Source organism: Rhea americana, unplaced genomic scaffold (assembly GCF_003343005.1).
Source record: "Rhea americana isolate MKP2758 unplaced genomic scaffold, rheAme1 scaffold_229, whole genome shotgun sequence".
Taxonomy (NCBI): domain Eukaryota; kingdom Metazoa; phylum Chordata; class Aves; order Rheiformes; family Rheidae; genus Rhea; species Rhea americana.
Window position 1 is genome coordinate 688,323 of NW_028186345.1, and position 24,126 is coordinate 712,448.

A 24,126-nucleotide genomic window follows, 5' to 3' on the forward strand; every position below is an offset into this window, starting at 1 on the left:
TAATCATTGTCAATTCACTGATAATCACCGGAGCACCACTCCACAGTGACAACCTGACACTGCCATTGATGTCTTCCTGTTGATGAGGGGATCCTTCGCAGGATTGCAGGGAGCTCTACTGTAAAAATCAGGTAGCTGCATAGTAAAAAAAAAAAAAAAAAAAAAAAAAAGAGTGTTTTTCTAGCCAGATACAATTCAGTTATAAGGAGTTCACTTTGTGTGCTACTGCTAAAGGAAGGAACAGTCTGTAACGTGACACATGCTGTATCCACTACTTAGCAACTCAAGATTTCTGGTTAGACAGTCTTGTTTTCTGATTTTTTTTATTTTTTTTTGGTATGGTTCAGTTTTACAGTATCTGCATGATGAATGTTCCCCAATTAAATACTTTTCAACTACCCCACAAAGAATTAWCCACTCTTTTCAAACCAGTTCTTTGGGATTCTAGCCTTTATTCCACTCGCAATTTTACATAAGCTTCAGTCTCTCTGATGTCATGAACTAAACAGTGTCAGGCTGGGTCAGTGCTTTAGTGAGAAACTTCCAAGAAAAATCTAAGAGCTGCAGTGACTCATTCTCTTTCCTCTGACTCAGTACTAAATTGCTCTCCCAAGATGCTCCTGGAGGTGCTACCTTTCAGATGAGATATAAAACTGAGGTCCTGATCACATATAGGAATTTAAAAAAGGGGGAGGAGATGTATGCTCCTTTTTGCTATATACCCCATAGACCCTGGTTGGAAATCCACTTAGAAAACAGCCGGAGCAGACAAGACATCACTTCCACCACAGCTGTTTGCTCCCATCCCCCTGTCAGAGGTTTAACAGACGGAGGGATAGTGCAAGTGGTCCTTAATCTCCTTCAGCCAGATTCAGCTTTAAAAACCTGGCATAGATGGATATTAGCTCTCACAGCTGACTTTGCCTGAGGCATATAGGGATCCCTCCCACCAAAGGAGCTGAGGGCAGGGTGGCCCTCAATGCTCCCAGGCACTGCTAACAACAYGCACACTAATGTGAGCTACATGTGAAGAAGAACCTCTCTCTAGAAGTCTAGAGTAGTCTAGAAGTCTAGAGTTGCATGGTTACGTCCCAGAGGACAGATTCTACTATTTTTATTTGTCTGTGACAGTACATCATACCATTACTGTGTTGTTTCTCTCCACAGGCAATCTGTGAGAGAGGAGTTACCCCTTTGGAGTGCAACCAAATCAGCCTATAACTAAATAGATCTCATTTTTGCCTTCTCATCCCATCTGCYTTTCCTCTCTACCATTTTCAATTTGCTTTTCACCTTTTCCTCTACTGAGCCCTCATAAAGTGTTTTGTTACAAGCCAAAGGCTTCCAGACCGGACCTAATGAGCTGGATCACACAACATCAGCAAACTGGCAGTTTAGTGAAGCTTCCATTTCATGTTCCCAGATACATCCTTTCAAAAAACTAGCRACCTTTTCTCTCTCACTATCTCAATAAACCTATGGCCCTCAGAGTTACAGAGAAAAACTGACAGTCATTTTATAAGTTAACTGATACCTTTAATTGCTGCTAACAGGCTGAAAAAAAAAACACTTTAAATATGGAAGGAGCTAYCCAAACTGTGCCAATAGATGGTGATGATAATGTTGACATTTTGGCTTTGGTAGCTAATCATTGCACATCACTGTACATGGGAAAAAAAGAAAAGATTTGTACATCCCAGAACTCATTCTGCTTGGGTAACCCTTACCATTCCCTTCTCACCTCAATATTTTACCCAGAGTGGCAATGCAAGGGGGAGACCCCAGATCACAGAGGCTTTTGCATGCTCTGGAGGAGAACAAGCTGTGAGATGAGTCCCTTCCCTATTAGTACCTCTGATATCAGCCTCAGCCCCACTCAGAAGTCAGAATATCTATTCAACCTGCTGTGTGCCTCCTCAAGCAGGCAGAAAATAGCTGGCAAGCTGAGTTTGGCAGGGCACCACTGTCTTCTGCACCTCTCCTAGTTTAACCTTCATACCAGCGGATGCTGCATCTCTGCAGTGAGTAATGAAGACTGTGTACTGTACATGGTGATTCATTTCTTAAACTCTGCCTGCAGGTTTGAAATCTTTCATTAACTATGCTATATGCATTCTACAGATTAGCTAAATGATCTAAATATTATGTAATTAATCAGCAGAGTGCAGGATACCCCATCTAACATTTAGCTGGGAGTATTTAGGTACTTGTACTCCACAGCATTTTACAAGCAACCCGGAGCAAATATAAGCTAACATAATGTAACAACATGCCACAGAAGACCATAGGCGAAAAATAACTAATAGTATCTAATGCGAAGGAATAGAAATGCATTCAGATAAATACAGTTATACTGTGTGGGTAGGTAGAGCCTTGTTCTTGCTCTGCATTAAAGCAAGCTACTAACAGTACAGTCATTGGTCTCCAAGGAGCCTGGGGAAAAAGCGTTTCTCTCATTTGTCTCCAGTGTTTTTAAGTACAATTGTATAAATAATGTCTGTTTAGATTTGGTGGAAAAAAAAAGTTAGATCAACAAAAAATATGTTATTTTCATTTTTGTTTCGGGAATCTCTTTTCTTTGCAAAAAATCCTTTAAAATAAATTATTGCCAAAGCAAAAGCCCCTTCAGATTAAAAAGGTAGTATATATATATATGTATATACTTCTTTAAATATGGAAACAAGCATTTTGAGCCTTTTCATCTTCTCTTTAGCTGAGACTATTCCATGAATCTGATCAATCATTTAACTCCACCAAAATTGCGATCATGGTTTTAGTGCCACACACACACACAAAACAATAGTCAATTCCTCTGCTGCACTGGTTTTGTGTGGTCTTCTATGACCTCAGAAAATCCATATAATATTTAACCTTCACAATTACTTTAGATTCAAATGCATCTTAAAAATAAAAAAGAAATAAAAAAGAGAGAGAGAAAGAGAGAAAGTTTGAAGGATTTATTCTTCACGAGGAGCAAATGGTAGCCAGGAATTAACTATTCCTGTAACTCTGTGGGTCAGGTCACCCCTCCCTGAAGTTAGTTATTTAAATTATATAAAGGATTGGAAATGTAGTTAAGTTTCTAAAGGGAAGCAAATATCTTTACAGTATTTCATCCCCTTCATTAYTAAGGCAGGTAGATACCTGCTTGCACTATCTTGTACCAATTAGTACTTACCGTATCTTTTCAAATAAGTGGCAAATAAAAACTACAGCTAGATAGAGCTGAATGAGAAAAAAAGACTTATCCTTGGGCACATCTGGTCTTAAAGTATACCGCTTTTTCTTCTCAGGCCAAAGCTGGCTCAAGCCACTGGCACTAGAAGCAGCAGTCAGTGAGGTGGCAGAAATGTCGTGGACTCACTGCACCATTTTCTTATGCCAGAGGCCCAGAAATCAGACTACAACTKCACCCAGAGAAGGTATCAGAATATGTGATGTGGTAAAGATTGCTGAGAAGAGTGAGGCAGCAGAAGCATTAAGCCCAGTTCTCCAGATTTTCCATCCTTGCCCAATTTTTCCTCTTGTTTCTTATGGAAGGAGTGGACAGGCCCTGGCCTGAACATTCACAGCAATCTTCAATGTTGCTTTCAAAGCTGAGAAGCCATGACCCAGATCTGGTCCAAGCCTGAGAGGCACAGCAGGAGTGATGAGTGCACTGAACGAAACTTTGCAGAAGATGCATTTTCTTGACTCCTTACTGACCCAGCACCACAAATAGGACTTGGAAGACCAAATGCAAATGTCTACAGTATAAATGTCCTCATCTAAGCTTCTAGTCTAGATGGCCTTAACAGTCAGGAGTGAGAAACAAGCACTTACAGGGTGTAARTTATCTCATCTGAAAGGAAATGTCTAAAATAGGACAATTCTTTCTCTTGACTATAAAAGGAGTAGCATGACTTAAAGGAGATAGATAGCTAGAGTGTGGGTGTTTATAGTTAGGCGAGATGTCTCATGTCTCCATCTAATAAAGGAAGATAGTAGAGTTACATTGATTTCGGTTGTAGCATAATGTAAAGATCATCCACACTTCTATTTCCTTCTCATCTAAGTGATTACATTAATATTTCTAAAATGTTGTTTTCATGATACTGCCTAGGGTAAAACTGACAACATACCATTTTCAAAAGGGAAGAATAATAGTGCAACTGCTGGCATAGACCATAGACCTCACCATCAAGCAATCAAAATCTTCTCTGACATCTTACCATCTATGTGGAGACCCACCAAAAGTTGATAGCGCTGTAGAGAAGTGTGCCCTATGAGAACAGACAATTAGATAGTAACAAGAAAGACACAGCCTCCTCCCCCCAAAATGTACTGCCCTATCTCCAAAAAGCTACATTTTAAGTTTGCAGGAATATAGTTTTAAAATCTTCTTTAATGTGATACGTTATTTTAAACATTAAGATGATTGCATGTTACTACTAATTTCCTTTATCACTCATGTCATCAGTCTTGTAGGGGCATTACTTGCAGCATTAGAATAATTCTTTCCGCTCTTTTCCATGATAGCATTTTAGCTGTTATTAACAGATGCATTTTATAAGGAAAAGACGTAGCTGGTAGACTGTAGAAGGAAACAAAATAACCAGATCTTGCTGAAATATCATTCATAATGAGTATGCTGGTTTCTTTGTTTTGTTTGTATCAGTTAAAGCTAGAAAAGATAATATCTTATTAAGAACAGGCACATTTTTATGATAAAGTACTAATTTGATTTTTTTTTTTATTATGATAATGCCTGAGGTCAAACCAAAACTGGGTCCTCCTTATTTGTATAGTGCCTAGCCCAAAGGAGTGCTCAGCACTTACAGTCCAAGTGGACAAGACAAAGGAGAGGTAAAGGATATAGTGTGTAAGCAGGGCTAGCAGCAGTAGCAAATATCACACACTTTTTTGTTGTAATGATAAACAAAGAGAAGTTAGACTGAAGAGCTGAAGGGAAAAGACCAAAGAGATAAGAAAGGTCCAAAAACAGGAAAAGTGAGCCAAGGACCAGGAAGGCAATAGAAGGGGAGATTTGGATCATGCCACCATTCAGCACAGAGCACAGCAGGGCAAGCAAGACTTTAGGTTATTTCCTCAGCTGTATCTAGCATACGTTATTAGTACCAACATTCCTCCGTCTTTACATCTTCATTAGAGACTTCAGTGGGAGGGGGTGGTTAGGAAGGCACCACCCTTGAGCATAGGGCCCCTGGTGTTGTAGTGAGAGATGGACTTCAACTAGGCAATCTCTTACCCCTTCTCCATCTAATGGAGCAGTTACTGCTTTAATTGCTTCTGAGCAACTGCAGCAGGTTAAACATGTATTTAACCAGGTGCCTGTTGGCAGATTTGACTACTTCAGCAAGTATAAATTATCGCAGCTTGACTGACATTAACAAGACGGCACTGATTTAGTCACCAGGCAGACTCTCCTTCGTATCTAAATAGCCAGTAAAAATTCTAAACCTTTCTGTAGAAAAAAAGAAGCTTCTCTGCCGGCACTCATTCCCATTTGACAGGAAAGAATTGCTTTGAATGTCAGCAATTCCAGTTTGTGTTCAGAACTGTAAGGAGTGATTAAGCAAACAGACACACAGTTTTTCCTATCCTTGATGTTTTATTGGCATACTTTGTATGAAAGATGTAGGTGATGGGGTTACAATGTCCTCATTGTCATGCTGGCATGAATTAATGATATTTCAACTTTTATCTGAGCATATGGATCTTTTTTCCCTAATTCTTTCATACATTATATAAACAATATCAGTTTCTCTCTTTCCATTTACCCTCCCACCCTGCTTCAAGCACAGAAGAATATGGCACCATCTCCCCACCTGCATGCTTATTCCAACAGATGAGGTATAATGACAGGCCTATTGCACAGCAATATTGCTATTGCTAGAAAAAATGTAATGCCTTCAGAAAAAATGGATGAAGAGCCACAGAAAGTGTTTAGCCACAGAATAGGTACAATATGAGTGGACCTTGTACAAGCATCCCCATGCCAACCTGCAATAGCTGTTCAACCTCTCAAYGTGCTCAACATGCAGCAACATCTCTGGCAGGAGGTGAACACTGTCAGACAAGGATTACTTTATTGTTTTTGGTACAGGTATAAAGATGTCTTAATTCTACACTATGGTATATATAAAGGAAGAATAAGGCTCACTGGATGTGGGAATAAGACTATTATTTTATTTTATGTATTTCACTAACACTGGTCAAACATCATGTGTGAGTAAACGACAATCTTTGTTCTTGCACACAAGGGAAAAAAAAACATTCAGAACACTGTCACAGAGGTATTACATTGCATAAATAAACATTGTAAGTTATCAAAAAAGACACTCTATTCATTATTGCTGCTACTGCACACACGAAAACAACATATAGATACATTAAAGATTAAAAACTCAATCACTAAAGGAGTTAGAAATTAGAATAAAAAATCCTGAGAGTGGATATTAGAGAAGAAACGGGCTGGGGAGCACTTAGTATCCCTTTTCCTACACATCCAGAAAGTATGTGTGCTGCTCTTAGGGCGCATACTAGTTTGCAAGTCCCAGAGATAAGCTTAGGCCTGACCACATTAAGCTCTGTCTCATCATTATTTATTTACCAAGTATAACAGTTTCCTATCTCTCTGTAAATTAAAGGTTAGAAAAAMTCCTGACCACTGAGTCTGAATATTTAAATGAATCTGCAAGTTCCAGAGACAGAAACAGAGGATTGTTACTGACAGATCCTGATATCTCTTTATTTATTTGTTGGAATTACCGGGTTCCCAAGCTTATGCAAAAGAGAAGTTAGGATTAAGGTTACAGAAACAATTGTGTATGTGTAGAGCCCACTTTGCGCCTTTGCACTGTCAGTTATCAGTCGAGTCCTTAATCAGCCAGCACTTGTATCACAGCAGACATGGCTTCCTCCCACTTTGGAGTGCATTCAAATTATCTAAGGGTCCTCAGCTTTACGCACGCACATGTACTTCTCAGTATCACATTGCCTCAACTTTATTTCTGGTACTTGAAGAGGCATTCCATATGTACGCACAAAATGGGTCACAACAGACCTGTAGATGAAGCACATTCAGTGTTTCACTGTATATCAAGCACATTGCTGCTCAGAGGTCTTGGCAGCTAGCCTGTTTCTTCCATGTCACTCACACGTCATGCAGCTGCCTATGCTGCTGACACCTGCTATTCAGAAGTTGCTCTATCTCACTTGTGTGAGCTTGGCCAGTCACTGCAGTGTCTTAGCCAAGAGTATTACTTGAGAAAAAGCATTTGCTTTAATAGGAAATTCATGAAGGAAGTGAAACTCCTGTACCAGGCCTTCATCATTAAACAGATTCTAGGTGATCATGACATTTCACAGCCTGCAACAAAATAGACACGTAAGCATTTTGTTTTGTGGTCAGTAGCCTACAGCAATGTTGGAAAGTTCAATCAGTTCACTGGATGGCTTTGCAAAATATTCCCCTACTGATTTACTCACAAAAAAGAGAGAGCTTCCTTTCAACACATGTACCATTATCCTTGACACTTTTTTCAGAAATGTTGAGCATTTAGAATGTGTATATTTTATTTCTTTCCTTCCTACAATTACAATAAATCATTCACATATACTTGTATTTCATAAAGGATATTTCTGCATATTTTAGGACATCTATACAATTAAAAATGCTGAACCGTATAGAACATACGGCCAGGAAGCTGCACAGTCAGTTAGTACGCAGTTAACTGTAGCTAGTATGCAAAGCATTTATGTTTTCTTGCTTCAGGCATTGCATTAGCTGAAATTTTTACAGCGCACATTAATCAAACAATACTGCCAGTACCCATAGAACAAATTCTATGCAAACAAAAGTGGAGGACTAGAGAGGGGTTATTTAAAAGTGTTATTACTTTTAGTTGATTGCGRTATTCAGCAGAAATTTCTTATCTCTATATATCAATGTCCTCGAAGTACAACAGACTGATAATGTTATACAGCCACAGCAAACTAGCAAGTAGAAATAGAGGATGAGACTGACAGTTTAGATCAGCCCACAACATTTTGCTTCATTAGAGGATCCTTGACTACACAGCCCTGAGTGATATATGCTGAAAAATAAGTCTGTCCATCTGTGCATCACTTCCTTTTTTTTTTTCAAGTGTTCAATAAGGGGAAAATAGCTTTCAGTGACCCAAAACATTATAAGGACTCTCAGCTATCACTTTGTTAAAAGCAATGGGAAAATACTTTTCTCCTAGGCTATCAAGGTGTGGTGCAATTACAGTTCAGACAATTCCACAACGTTATCACCAATGATGCTTCTTAATCTAGTGGGCCTAGGTCGATCCCATTTGATCTATCCCAGTCAAGTGTCAAACTATGATATTTCCTACCTTCCACATCCACATTGCCTGGCTGCACAGTTGGGTTCCCCATGCTGTGGATGAGAACCTAGGAATTAGCTTTCCATTACCTTCCTTACTATAGAAAAATTCTAACACTGCACAAACTGTTAGACCTTGACAATTTGCTATTACAAGTGCTCGATGCTAATGCATGAAATCCACTGTAGGAAACTGTCTAAAATTTCAGAAATGTGCATAATAAAATATCTAAAAACTGCTTTACTGCCAGCTTTCACTATCCCAGGGAACACTATATCATTGTCATTTAACTAAGTCCCATTTAAGATTAGAAAATAACTTGTTGCTGAAGCCTAATTTGATTTGTGCATCCCTTTTACAGCAGTAACAATCAAGTTTTTGGAACAAGTTGCATGGCATTGCTAACCTACAAAGTCACTGAAGATTACTTAGCTCATACAGGAAGAAAAGTATGATTTAGAAAGGAACTTAGTCTGGATAAATACCAGCTGAGTTTGTAATCCTGAATACTCACTATCTTCCTTAGTGTTTGGCTTATCTTCGGAGAAGATTACAAATGGCTCAGTTATCTACAATTTGTAGTTCCCAAAMTGTTTGTCAGGGATTACAGTTTTGTTCTGCAAACGTTGAGGCAAAATGTGCATTAATCTYGGCTCTCAAAGTGCATGTTTTATCAGAACCACAGGTTGACTGATTGATTTCAGTATTTTCATCACATGCAGCTCATGAAAACAAGGTCTCCAAGATTACACTTCATGTCTTTGGGTTGCTTTGGCTGTCAGGCTCCCAGAATCCTGAAATCAAAGCCTATTTTGCATAAATTGGAACAGAGTAAAGGAACCTTTAATTCCATTAAAATGAATAGAAAATGTTTTTCTATACCGAACAGATGGCTTTGAAAATTTTAGACACACATCCTTGACTGTAAATCTCATGAATACTATGAGTAACAACATATACTAAGACAATGATTGGCTTCACTTTAGTAGAAGAAGTGAAGATGACACGACTCASTTTGTAGAACGTCATGGGCTGCTTTTTGACCTTTCTTCATGAAAACATACCAACTAAAGCTGTTTTATTTTCAAATAGTACAAGAAAGTTCTTCCATATACTCATGCAGGTTAAATTAATCCTTCTTTTTAGATGTATTTTAGCTTCCTTTATGGGACAAGACCTTGAAAGGTAATGAATCCTTGGTCACTCTGGATCATCAGAGAAGTCCTAGGATGTCATCCAATACCTGTAACATTAAAGATGTTGCATTAAAGATGTTCCACATCTATGGAAAAGGATAATCATATAGACCTCTTTTGTAAAATGCTTTGAGGACAGCCTTATGCAAGTGTCGTTTTTTTTTCTTTCAGTAAGAAACAACTTGTATTACAAGTAACTGTATCAAACAAAAGAAATAAAATAGATGTTCATTAAATCACCTTGCTGAAAAACTTGACAAACCATACTTTATTAATCTGACTATAAGAAATCCATAATTTGATTGCAAAAATAATTGCTTTAGTGATATCAACAATTTCAAAAAGTACAGAGCTACTTAAATCATCTAATCATCTTGTCATACTTCTCAGACTGAAGCATTAGTAGCTTGATCAAGGGCTAGCATACAGCTGAGACCTTCAGCCTTGATTTAATCTGACTCCCTGTTGACATTGAATGGAAACACATAAATCTTATTAGGCTTACAGTGATTTCCTTCAATCATGAATTTAATAAAGCAGGTTGGTTTTCTTTTAGTGTGCCAAAATCTATAAAGTTCCCAAACCTAAATAACTTTCTATTAGGTAAGTGGAAAGTCAGTATGAAAGAGTATTAAAGTACATTATACAACACTAAGACTAGAATTTGAGGGATCACCTGCAAAACCCCAAGCCCCTTATGAAGTTCTCTTTTTTGAAGGATGATACTTACATGTCGATAATAACGTCCTATTATTATAACTGAAAAGACATGAGTTTTTTTAACTATGCAAAATTAGTTCAGGATTAAAATATGGTCCAATCTATGAAATTGTACATGACATCAGAGGAACGGGCATACAGAAATTTTGTAATTTTCCATGGTGCAGAAAATAGCGCAAGAGGTATGCATTCATTGGTTTCCATTCATTCTAGTATAACGTGGCATGTGTTCGCCCTTGGCTCATGGCCTCTAGTATGCATCTCTGTATAACTTTGGAGGCCTTGTAGAGATGCAGTAAGATGGTAGCAAGGAAGAATAACAGATTCACATTCCTAGAAGCAAGGAAGAAATTGTCTCTGCAAGGTAAAATTTCATCTCTTGACCACTCTTAGGACCGTGAACCAACTTGTTAATCCATGCTTGGGGCCAACCGGTTCATGATCAGTTTATTCCTCCACCACATCTGAAATCTACATTACCTACAGAGAACCAGAGAAGGTGATCGTCCTGCAGTCACAACAGTGAGGAGATGGGGAAGTTACATTTAACACCTTTTTCCCTTTAACTCTGGCAGAGGAATACGGACTTGTTACGCATTTATCTGTGACTATTATACCAAGTGACAAAAAAGACTGATGCCTTTCTACTGCTTGATCTGCTGCTAGTATAGGTTCKAGACTAGGACTTTTAAATAGAAAGGAAAGGTGAGGCTATCTAACACAATTTTCCAACTGAACTACAGATTATACAGCAGCACATGCTAAGGTTTTAGCTAAAATTCTTTACAATTAATAGCAGGCTCATTTAACCCTTGGATATACAAGTCTCAATGAAATCAAAAGAATCTATATATATACATGCTAGAAAAGAGCTGTACAATTACCTAAATACTGCTTTTATTTTCTAGATGTGCAGAACTATTGACTGCCACAAAGAACAAATCCTCCAAAGTTCATGATGTTAGTAAAAATTACCTAACCTGATAGACAATTTTCCTGAAAACTTCCGGTTCACTTGGATGGATGTTTCAGCTGAAGTTCTACTAAATCTGTCATAAAATGCCTTTTCCAGTTTTCTTCATCACAAGTTGCTGGAACTGCTGCAGATCTAAGTGGGCAAATACTATTAAGTCTGTAATATAGGTCATATTAAAAGATACCTTCTGGACTTGGAATCCATGAATTGTCTGTACTGCCTCTTGCCATAGCCTACATTCTTCAGATATTTACATGTAAATCTTTAATAAGATACAAATCAATCCTTGTCTACTGAAGAGCTGCTAAAGAGGGCTATTCAACAAATACAGGAGATGGCGTGCCACTTGCAAAGGTGGACTAGAACTTGCCCCATCTTAAAGCTATTTCAGCAATAAATTAATTTGCATTCTCACAAAAAGAAAAAGAACAAGTAGGAAATGARGAACCAAAAGACAGAAACATCTATCGCAAACTTTTGAAGCTGTCCTATCAATTATCTTAGAAGACATATTCATTAGCAAGCGTAAGTGAAAACATTCCTATTATTAACAAAGCACTGGAAAAAATCCCTACAGTCTTAAGTGAGAACTTGTGAATGATAAAAACTTGAATTCAATACCCAGTAATTGAGACATGAATTTATAATGATTTCATATATTCCAGTGGAACATGATTTATGAAACCCTGCACACATTTAAGTGTATACAATAGTGTAAGTCCACTGTTAAAATGGGGATACATGCTCTTCATGATCAGTGAAATTATTACTCATTTTAATGGCATTTTATAGGGGGAAAGAAATACAAATGGCAAAAGCCATCTACAGATGTGGGTAGGAGTTGATGAAAAATGTTGGTGGAAAAAAATGAAACTTTTTAAAATGTCGAAATATTTCTACAAATTTCATTCTGAAAAAATTAAACTCATTGCTTTCTACAATTTCAAAAATTAAAAAAAGATCATACTAGACTAAAATAAGGAAGGACAGGGTAACTGTCTAATTAAATAGCCCACAACTACATGAAATTTTATTTCAGATCAAGCAACATTTTTGGACTGACATGAAAATAAAACAGAACAGTATTTTCCTTTTCATTTTGCTGAAATTCCCACTTCTTTTAACACAGAACTTTTTTTCTGTTTAAACTGGTGTAATTTTTTCATTTTGGGATGTTCAGTGACTATGCTCCTTATTCATGGCAAAAAGTCATATCACAACATTGTCACACAATCACAACACAACAGTAAACAATTTAGTAACTTTGAGAGTCTATAAAGACTTAAAGAAATAAAATCTATTTATTCTGTTCTTTCTTTCCTGCTGAATGTTTTCTTGGATTTCAGACTGGACTATGGAGCTTTTATCTATTATTCTAAAACGGAAATGGGAAATAAGTAGCTCAGACACTTCCTTGGACTTTTTTTTTTAATATATGTATTGGTTTTCATGATGTTCTAAGCCTGCTACAATCATCCAGAAATAGTTTAACACTATTCCAAGATATGCATAATCTAACAGCCAAAAAGACAGAGATAGAAGAGAGAAAAGAAGGAGAAAAAAAAATATTGCTTAAAAGCAAATTAATCAGACATCTTAAAAATTAAAATATTTGTAATTTGTAATTTGTAAAATCTTTCTCACAATGTACACAAGTGGTTTTTAACATCTAGTGTCAGGGCGTAAGTATTACGAACACACTGGCACCGAAGAACTGAAGATGACACATAGACAATATTTTTCCCTACTTAGTGCAAAGAAAATATGAAAAAAAAATCATTTATTTATGTGCTGTGATGATCACAAGAGTTGTGCTGTTATATCAGAGATCAACAGCCAGACTCAGATGCACAGGAGCTCTGACACAGTACAGATAGTTTAACAGGCTGGGAGAAAGAGAAGCAGCCAACAACTTAAGTAGAAGATGTGAGTTGGATCCTGAACAGATACAGTGCCCCAGTGATTCACAGTTTATACCATACGCACATACACATGCATAGCATATAACTCTAAAGCCAGATTCAACTGCAGTAGCCATGCGTCTATATASCATCAGCCACTACACCATCTTACTGCCAAGGCATTTCACAAACTGTGCCCATCAATTCTGTGTGGGTGGCCTGTGTGGAGGAGGTTCTTTTTCTTCCTAGTCATTGGTATAGCAACCGTTAGTTACATCTTGGTTGCATTCAGAAAATGATAGAAATTCTTTGGCTGGATCACAAACAGGCAAAAAAATGAGACAAATGTTAAAAAGTGTTTTTATCAGGCTACTTTTAATTGGATAATAGCCTACTGCATTATGGCAGAGAATTATGTTCCTTTTTTTCCTTGCGGGTTTAACTGCTTCTTGAACAGCGCTACCACTATGATAGAAAAAAAAAATGTTTGTTATGTACTTTCTTTATAGCTCCTCTTTGGTGTATGAAGTTTAACTCATTCTAATAKTTTCTTTCATTTGAAGATTCATAGAAAAAAAAATAGGCAGCTTCTCCTCTTGGAACCTTGGCATTTCTTGGAAAACATGGAAGAGAACATCCATGTAAAGTAAAACTTCAATTTCAACTTATTCCCATCTCTGAGTAGAGGTACATGCGGCACATTCAAGAATCCTAGTGGGATAAAGRCTGAGCAGTTCTTGTGGACCAGCAGTGTCATAAAAATCCTCACAAAGTCATAATAAATAAATGGTTCAGTAGTGAGGTCTCAAAAAAGTGTTGTGTACCTCATTTCCTGCAGAATCTGTGTTCCTTAAATATCTCTGCCCAAGCAATCTAGAAAAATCTCAGAGTACCACAGCACGAGACTGTCATTAACAGCAATGGGACTGCAGCAAAACATCCCTGAACTCTGTGGAGAGTTGAGTCCAAGTGTAAACACTTTCCCTGAGAGGTAGCCACACTAATTATTATTAACAACACTTATTATTATTAATTATGATTATAATTATTATGAATAACACTTATTGTGCAGTCTTACACTGATATCCACAGTGCTGTAAACTATGAAGTTTATGTGACACTCCTTCCCCTGCCCCCCAGGAAACTGGATTTATCCACTTCCATCTGGTAACACCTAGGAAAAGATGACTGTTTCCTGTGATCATATCTTGACTCTTGGGATTCAGGGTGCATGGGTATGTGTCTGTGTATGTGTGTATGAGATATTTAATCTCCGTCCCACAAGCTGTTACCAAAGTCCTTTCTTAAGAGCATGTTCTCTCTGCAGGTAACTGTCTTGCTCTCTGATTCATTCTGTTAAATCACGCTGCCTAGTCAAACTGTTGCCTTTTAGGATATGATTAAGGAAGCAGTTCCTTGCTATTTGCACTCAATAGCAGTCTTTTTAGATGATAAGTCTGTTAAGTCTCCTCTCAGAATGAATCTGGAAAGAATGAGGAAAATATATCATCTGAAATGAAAATTCTTCTGAATCGAGCTGTTTATAGTGTTACAATCTTTTTTAATGTATGGCCTCCAGAAACAAAGACAGATTTATTTTCTCCTTCAGTAACATCCAACACTCCAGATCACTAAGCATATTCCAGGTTTACTGGTACTGTTCCTAGCACGACCTCCATGCCGGAAAAACTTCTAGATTCTCCTGTCCAATCTTCCCAAAATATGTAAGATGCATTATTTTGAGAGATATGTCCTTCAGCACATCTAGATTCTCAAAATATCAAAAGCTAAAACTTGAACAAAGAATAATCACCCTGGCAGCCCTGCAGTGAAGCCTAGATATGAGGAAAGGCTATTGTTTAGAGAATACTTTATTTTTGTACAGATTATTTTATTAGCTTTAGTTGTAAAAGTCTGCAATGTACTTCACGTGGTTTATATAGCATTTGTTGGGTAACAAGTTGTTAATAGAAAATGGTGGAGAAGGTGCTCATGAAGAGCTTATGGTGAACAGAAGAAGCTACTTACTGAGCTGAGGGGAAATCAAAGGGAGTTGATTCCTTAGATTTTATTTTGCAGATCGTTAGGGCCTTTATTACACATGCTAACGTGCACATGATTTCATGGGCTGAGAAAATGCAATTAGATAGACAGGTGCAGATCCTTTAGGATGATGTCCTAAGCCTAAGAAGTAAAGTGTTACTAAATTCTTTACATTCCTCTCACCTGGAAAAACTGTCCCTTGTTCTCATGGTCTTTAGTGACAGATCCGAGGATGGTTTCTGAAGTTGGTTCAAAAAATTCAATTTCAATTCAAAAAAGTTTCTGGAGTTCTTGTGGATCTAATCCAGTCAAAGGAAAATATCTTCCCATGTGTTATGTACCTTCTGATGGTAAATATCTTCCCATGTGTTATGTACCTTCTGATGGTACTCAGAGAAGCTCTCTATCCGATAATGGCACCATTTTCTCCTAGATGAGCTGCTTGAAAACAGTTTAAGAGATTAGACAGATAACTGTAACTGATATAGATGTATTTATAAAGTACTTCTTCCTTATTCCTATAGAAATTTTTCAGTAATTGATCTCTTGGAGATCTGGTTRCAAAACAAAATTTTATTGCATGGAAAACTAGTTTCTACTCCAAAGCAGAATGAAAAACTGTAGTATGAAAAAAGTAGAGCAAAAAACTCTGAGAAGTTTCAAAATAAAATTGTCAAAGTGAAAGTTATGACATCTGTGATTGGAACAAAAGGTCCTGAGTATCTTGAGCTGATTTTTTTTTTAATTCAAATCTTTATTTCGAAATAAAAAGTTTCTTTGTTTCAAACTGTCATCTGGAAATGAAGGGGCTTTTGTTTTGATTACTCTAATTGTAAAACAAAAARTATGCATTAAATTTGACATTTTCCCACAGAAGGTTCTTATTTCAGCAAAACCACATTTTCCAGGAGGAAAATTTTTTGTGTAAAATATCTCAACCTGCTTTACTCACTTGCCAGGAAATATGAAGCTGTCTATAACCAGCATCTTACTAAAATTTTTCCAACATGAAAGTTGTTATAATTCTTCAGTTGAAACTTTTAAAATGTTCTGTTGACAAAGAAAATTTGGCCATTAAGCAACATAGTACTTATTATAGTACTAATACACAGAAGCTTTCATTTGTCAGTCAGCACACTTCATAGCTATCACATGTTCAATTACAGTGGCAAATTCCAAGCACGGGTCAAACACAAATAAACTCAAGAGTTTAAATCTCTGTTCTTTTAAACATTCCAGATGTAGAAGCATAGTTTTCCATTTACTTCACCTCAGTCAACAGAGCTGAATGGAGTGGGATAATTAATCCAGTCAAGTGTTCTGCAAATATTTCAGTCTAGATATAGCCTTACCTCTTTGTGAATATTGGCATACTTATTAACAAAGGTATACGAACAAAGTGATTAATTCCAGTTGATAGATTAGAATTAATATAACTTTATATTTCCAAAGAATCAAGAAGATTCAAGATTCACTGTAGAACAGCAGAACGTAAAAAAAAATATGCTTTGGAAATGTTTGTTGTTACTGCAACATATATTGCTACATGAACAAGATTGTTATATAGCCTTATCTACAATGATTTTCTGGGCACTTGTTTTAGTCAGGAAGAAAYTGATGCTTTGGGATAGCTCAGTTCCAGATATACAAACTGAGAAGTTTTACAGAGGTTAATTTTTCCAAAAAATGGTGAAGGTCCACTACTGAAAACACAGGCCTATTTAAATGATCTGAAATTAGGCACCTCAAAAATATAAAAAACATTCTTCTGTTTTCAAAATCTTAGCTGCTTCTTCCAAGCAGAACTAGACACTAGCCTCATCTTCTTGTGTTTAAAAAGGCACAGTCAATTCTCCAGAGCTTTCCTCTGGCACCTCTCCTTCATGTAGCAGAAATGGCCAAGTTTTGATGTTCTTTGAGGACACAATTCAGATTTTCACACATTGCTGAAAAGCTTGGAGCTATCTGTGATTGTGGCTGACAGAAGAATGAACTCTAAACCTCTTTTTTGATCTATCAGTCTGGGAACATTTTAGGATTAAGATTTCTGGAATAATGCAAGTTGCCCAAGGTTCTATGGGGTTTTAGCTGCAGCAGATTCAAGAAGACTACGCTGCATATGTAGAAACAGAGGAGCCCCTAAGGCTGTGGCTCAAATTTCCTCAAAACCCTACTCTACAATTAAAATAGTTCTTYTAGGTAGAAAGAACTAGGTATGGGAACATCCTGTAGAAACTATCCTGATTTAACATGCATGGTTAAAGGAACTAGAATCTCTAATACCAAGGATCTGATTGTACTTAGAGTAGATTTCTAGTTGTCTTGCTCTGCTTGAGGAGTTGAGTGGGATTGGACATGAGGCCAGGGACCTGCCCTTTAAGCAATATGGAATATCATCTAATTATGGCTCTGTGTAAGTTCACTGATTCTTTTCTCCCAGCTATTTCACAAGTTTGGGTAACTGAGGAGCTGTTCTGTGATTTAACATGTTTACATTGCACATTTGCTGGTCCCAAGCTATCACCAATCTGCCAAACAGTCTTATTTTTAGGGATCACACATTTCCACTGGAGTACAAACTAGTTTGTAATTAATAACAACTATTTTTGTATATGTAATTTGATATTAATACTTTAATAATTGCACAAAATAATATTTGCAACCTCTGAGTAGCTAACTGAATATACCTACAACAGATGACAATCCTAAAAAAGCCTTGGAGTTTAGCACAAGAACAAACTACAGGGAAATAACTCCAAAACTCTCAGAAATAATAAATCAGCAGATCAAAAAGGCAAAATTGAATTAAAGGGAGCCACTCCAATCTCTRTCCCTTCCTGAAAGGACATTTTAAAATCTATTCAAAGCTAATAAAGAAAAAGAAAGAAAGAAAAAAGAAACAACATCAATTAAGATTAGTATTAAGAATCATATAAAGCACCACAATTCAGTGAATTGTCATCTAGATACCTTACTAAGATAAGGTATATTTTCTCTAATGGCAATAGCAAAGGACCAAATATGGAACTCCTAGTTCAGTATTCATCATTCGTTTCTTTTGATTATTAATTAAACATGCATAGACCACTTAGGTCTCTAAAAAGCCCAYTCATCTGAGGAAATGAGGGAATTCATAATTATAAAATAAAATAAATAGCAAAGCCCACATTCTTAGCAACTCCTAAGGCTGTGGCTTCTTGCAAAATAACTATATGAAGGCTGAGCATTCATTTATGAGAGTGGGTTGAAGGACAAAAAGAAAATAGGTAATGAATCTAGTCAAAATTAATGAATGTTGTCGGCCAGTTTTGGTGAAATCTTTGGTCCTAGGTGAAATCRATAATACTAAGATAGGCAGGAGGTGACAGAAGGAAGCAAACARTATCTGAAGGGATGCATCTGTTCTATTAACATCACCCATTTCCCTTCTGCTACTACTGGCTATTCATTGCCTCAACATGGTTAATAACTTCTTGTAACTTCTTGTAGCTGGCAATAGAATGCTTTTCTACAAGCATTAAGAAGGAAACAGAAATCTAGGTAATTTCAGGACTAAACATTACTTCACTGAGCTACAGCATATGTCCTCATCATGTGAGCTGGGCCAAGTCGCATCTGCTCTTTGTCACGTTCTCTAAAGGCAAAGGACAGAAATTAATGCCTAGAATACCCAGATCAGTGTATTACCCAAGWGTGTTGGTGACAGTGCTGGCAACATGTAAAATTTATGAATCAGTTCCATCTCCAAAAATTATGAAGCTTTATTTTTCTTTTTTAATTATACATTTGCATACTTTTATCTCTCACTTTTTGAGCCTGCAGGGTGAAACTGTGTCTTGTTTTCAAGTTTCCCTTTGAAATTAGAAAGCTAGAAAGATTTTTTTTTCTGTTCTAAGAAAAGTTAAAACCCTAATCATTGGTTTTCAAGAATTACACTTTTAAGAAAAAAATCCAATGTAACTCAGACCCAAGATGAAATTTTACACTTGCCTTAGCTTTTATAGTAATAGGAATTAGTGTCTGATATCTCTTCTCACATATTCTTTACTTTCATTAGCTCTATTCTCTAGCTGACATACAGCTAGAAAAAGGAYTAACATCTCTTTTTTTCCTCACATTTCACCTGTAGTGTAATAAGAAGGTATACAGAATAGCAATACTAGATCAGCCAGCTAACTGTAATGACTAATAATTCTGATGTCCAATAGCCTACAGGACACTTCCCAAGTTGTTCCTCTTTGAACTACGGCATGCCCTCTGAAAAAAAAATAGTAATAAAATAAAAGAGTAATCTATGTTAGATTTAAGCATTTCCGATGAAGAATCCATCTTGGTAAATTATTTTGATATTTAGTTACCTTTGCTGCAAAAAACTTCTCTCTCATTTCAAGACTGAACTTGTTCTACTTTGAATGGAGACAGCATGTCTTGTTATATTTTTCTGCTGGACTGAAAAGTGCTTTGTTATTATATTTTTCTTACTCCTAGTATCTCTTCCTTTCATTCATCTTTAGTTTTCAGTACTCCTCTTAAGTTCTGACACAAGAAATGAACACGATATTCCAGGAGAGGCTGCTTCTGTAAATACAGAGGTGATAGAGCCTCCATATTCATAGGCTTTGTTTTTACAAGAAAGGGATATATTTGTGTTTGTAGCCACATTGTCACATTGGGAGTTCATTTTCAATGTATACAATTCCACTTAAACAAAGACTCCCAAGGAGATCAAAGTAATCTCCAGAGTCATTCCTGCCATTTCTCCTAATTTCAGTGATCCTTAAACACAATATGATTCTATCACAAATTTTATTTAATTTGAGCTTCAAGGAAAGGTTTCAGTAACAAAATCAAGACAACAATAGCTCTCTTGCTGTGAAGAAGGATACATACACAAAAACCACTCTAAATTGTAAGTATTATTTTGTCCAAACAGTAGTTTGCCTGAGCAACTAATCTAATCAACCAGTTTGCATGTGAAATAGTAATAATGAACTTAATTGGCACTGAAACACATTTAAAAGTACTTTTTGAAGTTCTTTTGCATGAAACTGCATGTATTTTTAAGGTAGAAGCCATAAAGTGTCCTGGTTGTGTTACATTTTTTTTCAGTCGCCCTTCAAATTGGAAAAGAAAGGAAATGTCATAGCTCGTATTTTGGCTCTTGAATGACATAATATATACTAGCAGAGCACCTGTACTGCACATTAGTATATTAGTGAAAATGTACATTTAAACTAGCATTAACCTACTACTCCCTATCTTAGATGCCAGCAGCCATCTCAGTAAAGTAGTATGGAGCTCAACAAGGACTTCTTGGTAAGGTAATCAGATTGTTCTGAGCTCTGTGCTTCCATTATGGGTTATAAAAGAAAAGGAGTAAATATCTGTTGAGGCAAACAGAAGAAAAGCCATTCTTTGGCAATACATAGGACAATATAATGGAAGGTGTTATGGACCAACTGTAAACAGAAGAAGAAACCCCTTTGCAAACTAAGGTTTACTTAATCTCAGCAGGCTAACCATTTGGGAGGATGAAGATCTCTATAGAATAGAAAAGGTCAATATGCATACTATCTGCTGTTTCTCTGATTAAAGTAAATGGACAGGAGTTAAGAGGGGCTGTCCAGTCATCAATCCTAACTTGAGTATAGTTAAAAGAGGAAAACAACAACTCCATAATACAATGGATATATTATAGAACGAAGTAAGACCCAGGCTAATTAATTCAAAGCTCTTCAAGATACTTTGAATATTATTGGGACTTCAGTGAAGAGAAAAATTGAGATAGGTGGTTTTCCTTATACAAAAAGACTCATCCAATATAAGGGAGAGAGTTGTGTAACCTTAAGTTTTGAATATCTTACACAAAGCTTTCTTAGGTTGGGAGGTGAAAAGAAGGCTTTTTTCAATATCAGTTGTGAAACTGCTCAGAGAGGTTAGAATATATAAACCCAAAGATCTCTATGTAGTGCCACTTTTAAGGAGTGATAGCTAATGAATTTGAAGACCTTCATTAGCTGAAATGAGATAGAGATCTCTAAATGAGACTAGAGATATTGTGTACCTCTAATACCTAGACATTTAGTTAATCATGGAAACTCTTCACAGGTGGAACAATCTTTTCTGTGTTTATGCCTACATAAAATGAGACACCAATTTTGTTTGGAGTGCAAGTACTGTTGTAATACTAATCATAAAACATATGATTCTTTGTATCTACTCTTAGCTACAGTAAATTGCAAGAAATGTTTTGGTGATAGGGCTATCACACATGAGATTATATGAGTGATTAATAAAAGGAGTTAGTCCTTCTCTAAAAGACAATATGGTTTGATCAACAAGGGATATTCTATTTCATATTTGATCTACCTATATTTTGATTTTAAAATTTTAGAATGAACTCTTTTTCCATTAAAACAACAGATTCAGTTATAGCTGATTGCTCTTTGAGGGGTGCTTTGAAAACTAATGCTATATTAAAGAACAAGAGAATTCACAACTTGTGAGTACAACCAGTGTCTTGAGTCCAATTTGATATCTTCATAGCTAAATTCAAAATAGACTAGAGATCTGAATTAACTTACTCAGCCACAGATTCATTGTGCAACCTTGAGCACTCAGCCTCACTGGACTTTCTTCATTGATGCAAAGAGCCCATAAATATAGATGTCTGATCAGACACAAATTTCCTTAGATAAAAAAAAACTATAAGGACTGTATGAAATGGTAGACCTAGATTTTTTTCTGAGAAAATAGGTGTATCCAGAATGCTTCCTCACTTTACATGTTCTCAGTTGCCAGACTGACTTTTGATTCAATCAAAATGGTTCTTCTGGAAACTGGGAGCCATGAAGGAGTGTACAAACTTCATTTACCATCTTGATTTCACYTTCAGATTCTGCACAGTTCGGTCAGACTTTAGAAACCCAGGCATGTCAAAATTCTGGATAGTGAAAAAGTACTCGTTATTCTAAGTTAGATAACATTCTAAATGTTGTTACACTAAATACTTCCAGTGATGTGTTTTGATCAGGAGACTGTTCCGTCACCTTTACTTCAATAATTGTTATGAATTATAGCACAGTYAAACACATTACTGCTCTCCTCAAATCACTGGATAAATTATGTGCAGTACTAAAGCTTGTGTTTGTCCTTGGAAAACGCTAGCCTCCATCAGTCTGTCATTTCAGAGTGCAAATTGAAGCAWGTGATAGAACCAGGCCTTCTCTTACCTAATTCAATTCATTTACTATGTTAAGAAAAACAGTTCTTGTATTTTCACTTGTTTAGAAGGCTCCGATATAAATGATGTTCAAATCAGTTTCTTGACATAGAAGAGATATATTACTCTGAGCAAATGAAAATGAAGCAAAATTGAACATCTGTGCATTTTTCAATTCCAAAATATCACTTTACACCACATCTTACTTTATCCCAAAATTACATGTACTCATGGGCCTAATTCTTTGTAATTCCAGAACAATCCAGCGAAATTTCAAAAAAGAAAAATGTTCATGTCTGATAAAGAAAACAGTAACTCTGTTGCTTTGCCTCTATTATGTGATCATTATTTATAAAGTATGCTATTGTTTATTGACATAGTTTTATTTTAAAATACAAGGAACCAGCCAGCAGGTCGAGGAAAGTGATCCCTCCCYTCTCCTCTGCACTGGTGAGACCACACCTGGAATGCTGGGTCCAGTCCCAYGTTCCATCATACAAGAGAGATAAGGACCTGCTGAAGCAAGTCCCYCAAAGGGCTAATAAGATGATTAAGGGAGTGGAGCATCCCACGTGAGAGAAAAAGCTGAGAGAGCTGGGACTCTTCAGCCTGGAGAAGAGAAGACTCAAGGGGGATCTTATCAATGTGTTTAAATGTCTAAAGGGAGGATGTTAAGAGGATGAGGCCAGACTATTTGCAGCAGTACTCAGAGATAAGACAAGAGGCAATGTGCGCAAACTGAAACACAGAAAGTTCCACCTGAATCTAAGCAAAATCTTTTTTTTACTGAGAAGGTGACTGAGCACTGGACCAGGTTGCCCAGAGAGGTTGTGGTGTCTCCATCCTTGGAGATAATCAAAAATGGTGTGGACAGGGTCCAGGGCAACATGCTCTAGGTGACCCTTCTTGAGCAGGGAGGTTGGACTAGATATCTCCAGAGGTCCCTTCCAACCTGAACCATTCTGTGATTCATGACATGCTCATAAAATTAAAAGATGATTAAAATTCAAGATTAAAAGGTCTTGAACATCATTAAATATATCTGGAGTGAGGCAAAACATGGCACACAGCCATGYTCTCATTCCCCAGGGCCAAAAAAAMTAGACAAAGCAAAGACATTTTATAGGGTAGAGAGCCTTCAGCAATCTAGTTTTACATGGCTCCCAAATGCAGAAAATGTTAGGAGGCTCAATATATGACATGTAATATGTTATGTAAAGTTCTATGTGCATATATATGTAATACATCTGGTCTGATATAAAGACCTTTACATACACGCAATCATGTCACATTTACACTACTAAGAGGCTTCTGAAAATATAAGATCAAACTGAACAGAAGAAATTGGTATCTAGTTTATAAGGAAGAGGCTTCCCRAAATTAAATTTAATTGAAATACACATCTTTTGCATTTCATATCTTGACATCTTAGCTTCATAGTCACAAACATAGTACAAAGAATAGCAGAACAGGCTCCTATTTTTATTTTGTTTAAATAGAGCTGAATTTAAAATCTAAGGTAGCAAATCTATTCATCCATACAGAATCATAGAATCATAACATCATTGAACAATTCAGAGTGGAAGGGACCTCAGGTCTCTAGTTCAACCTCCTGCTCAAAGCAGAGTCAGATTGATGATCAGATCAGGTTGCTCAGAATTGTATCCGTTCAGGTGTTGAAAATCTCTAAGGA

General features: G+C 36.6%; 1 long non-coding RNA gene across 2 annotated transcripts in view; it reads right to left on the bottom strand.

Annotated features, from left to right (window-relative positions):
* Positions 1 to 6,169: 6,169 nt before the first annotated feature.
* The window catches only part of LOC146595325 (uncharacterized), a 45,501-nt gene continuing 27,544 nt past the window's right edge, over positions 6,170 to 24,126 (bottom strand). For both annotated transcript variants that reach the window (XR_014895960.1, XR_014895959.1), the window contains one exon: positions 6,170 to 9,618. This is a non-coding gene — a long non-coding RNA (uncharacterized LOC146595325). The remainder of the gene's footprint in view (positions 9,619 to 24,126) is intronic.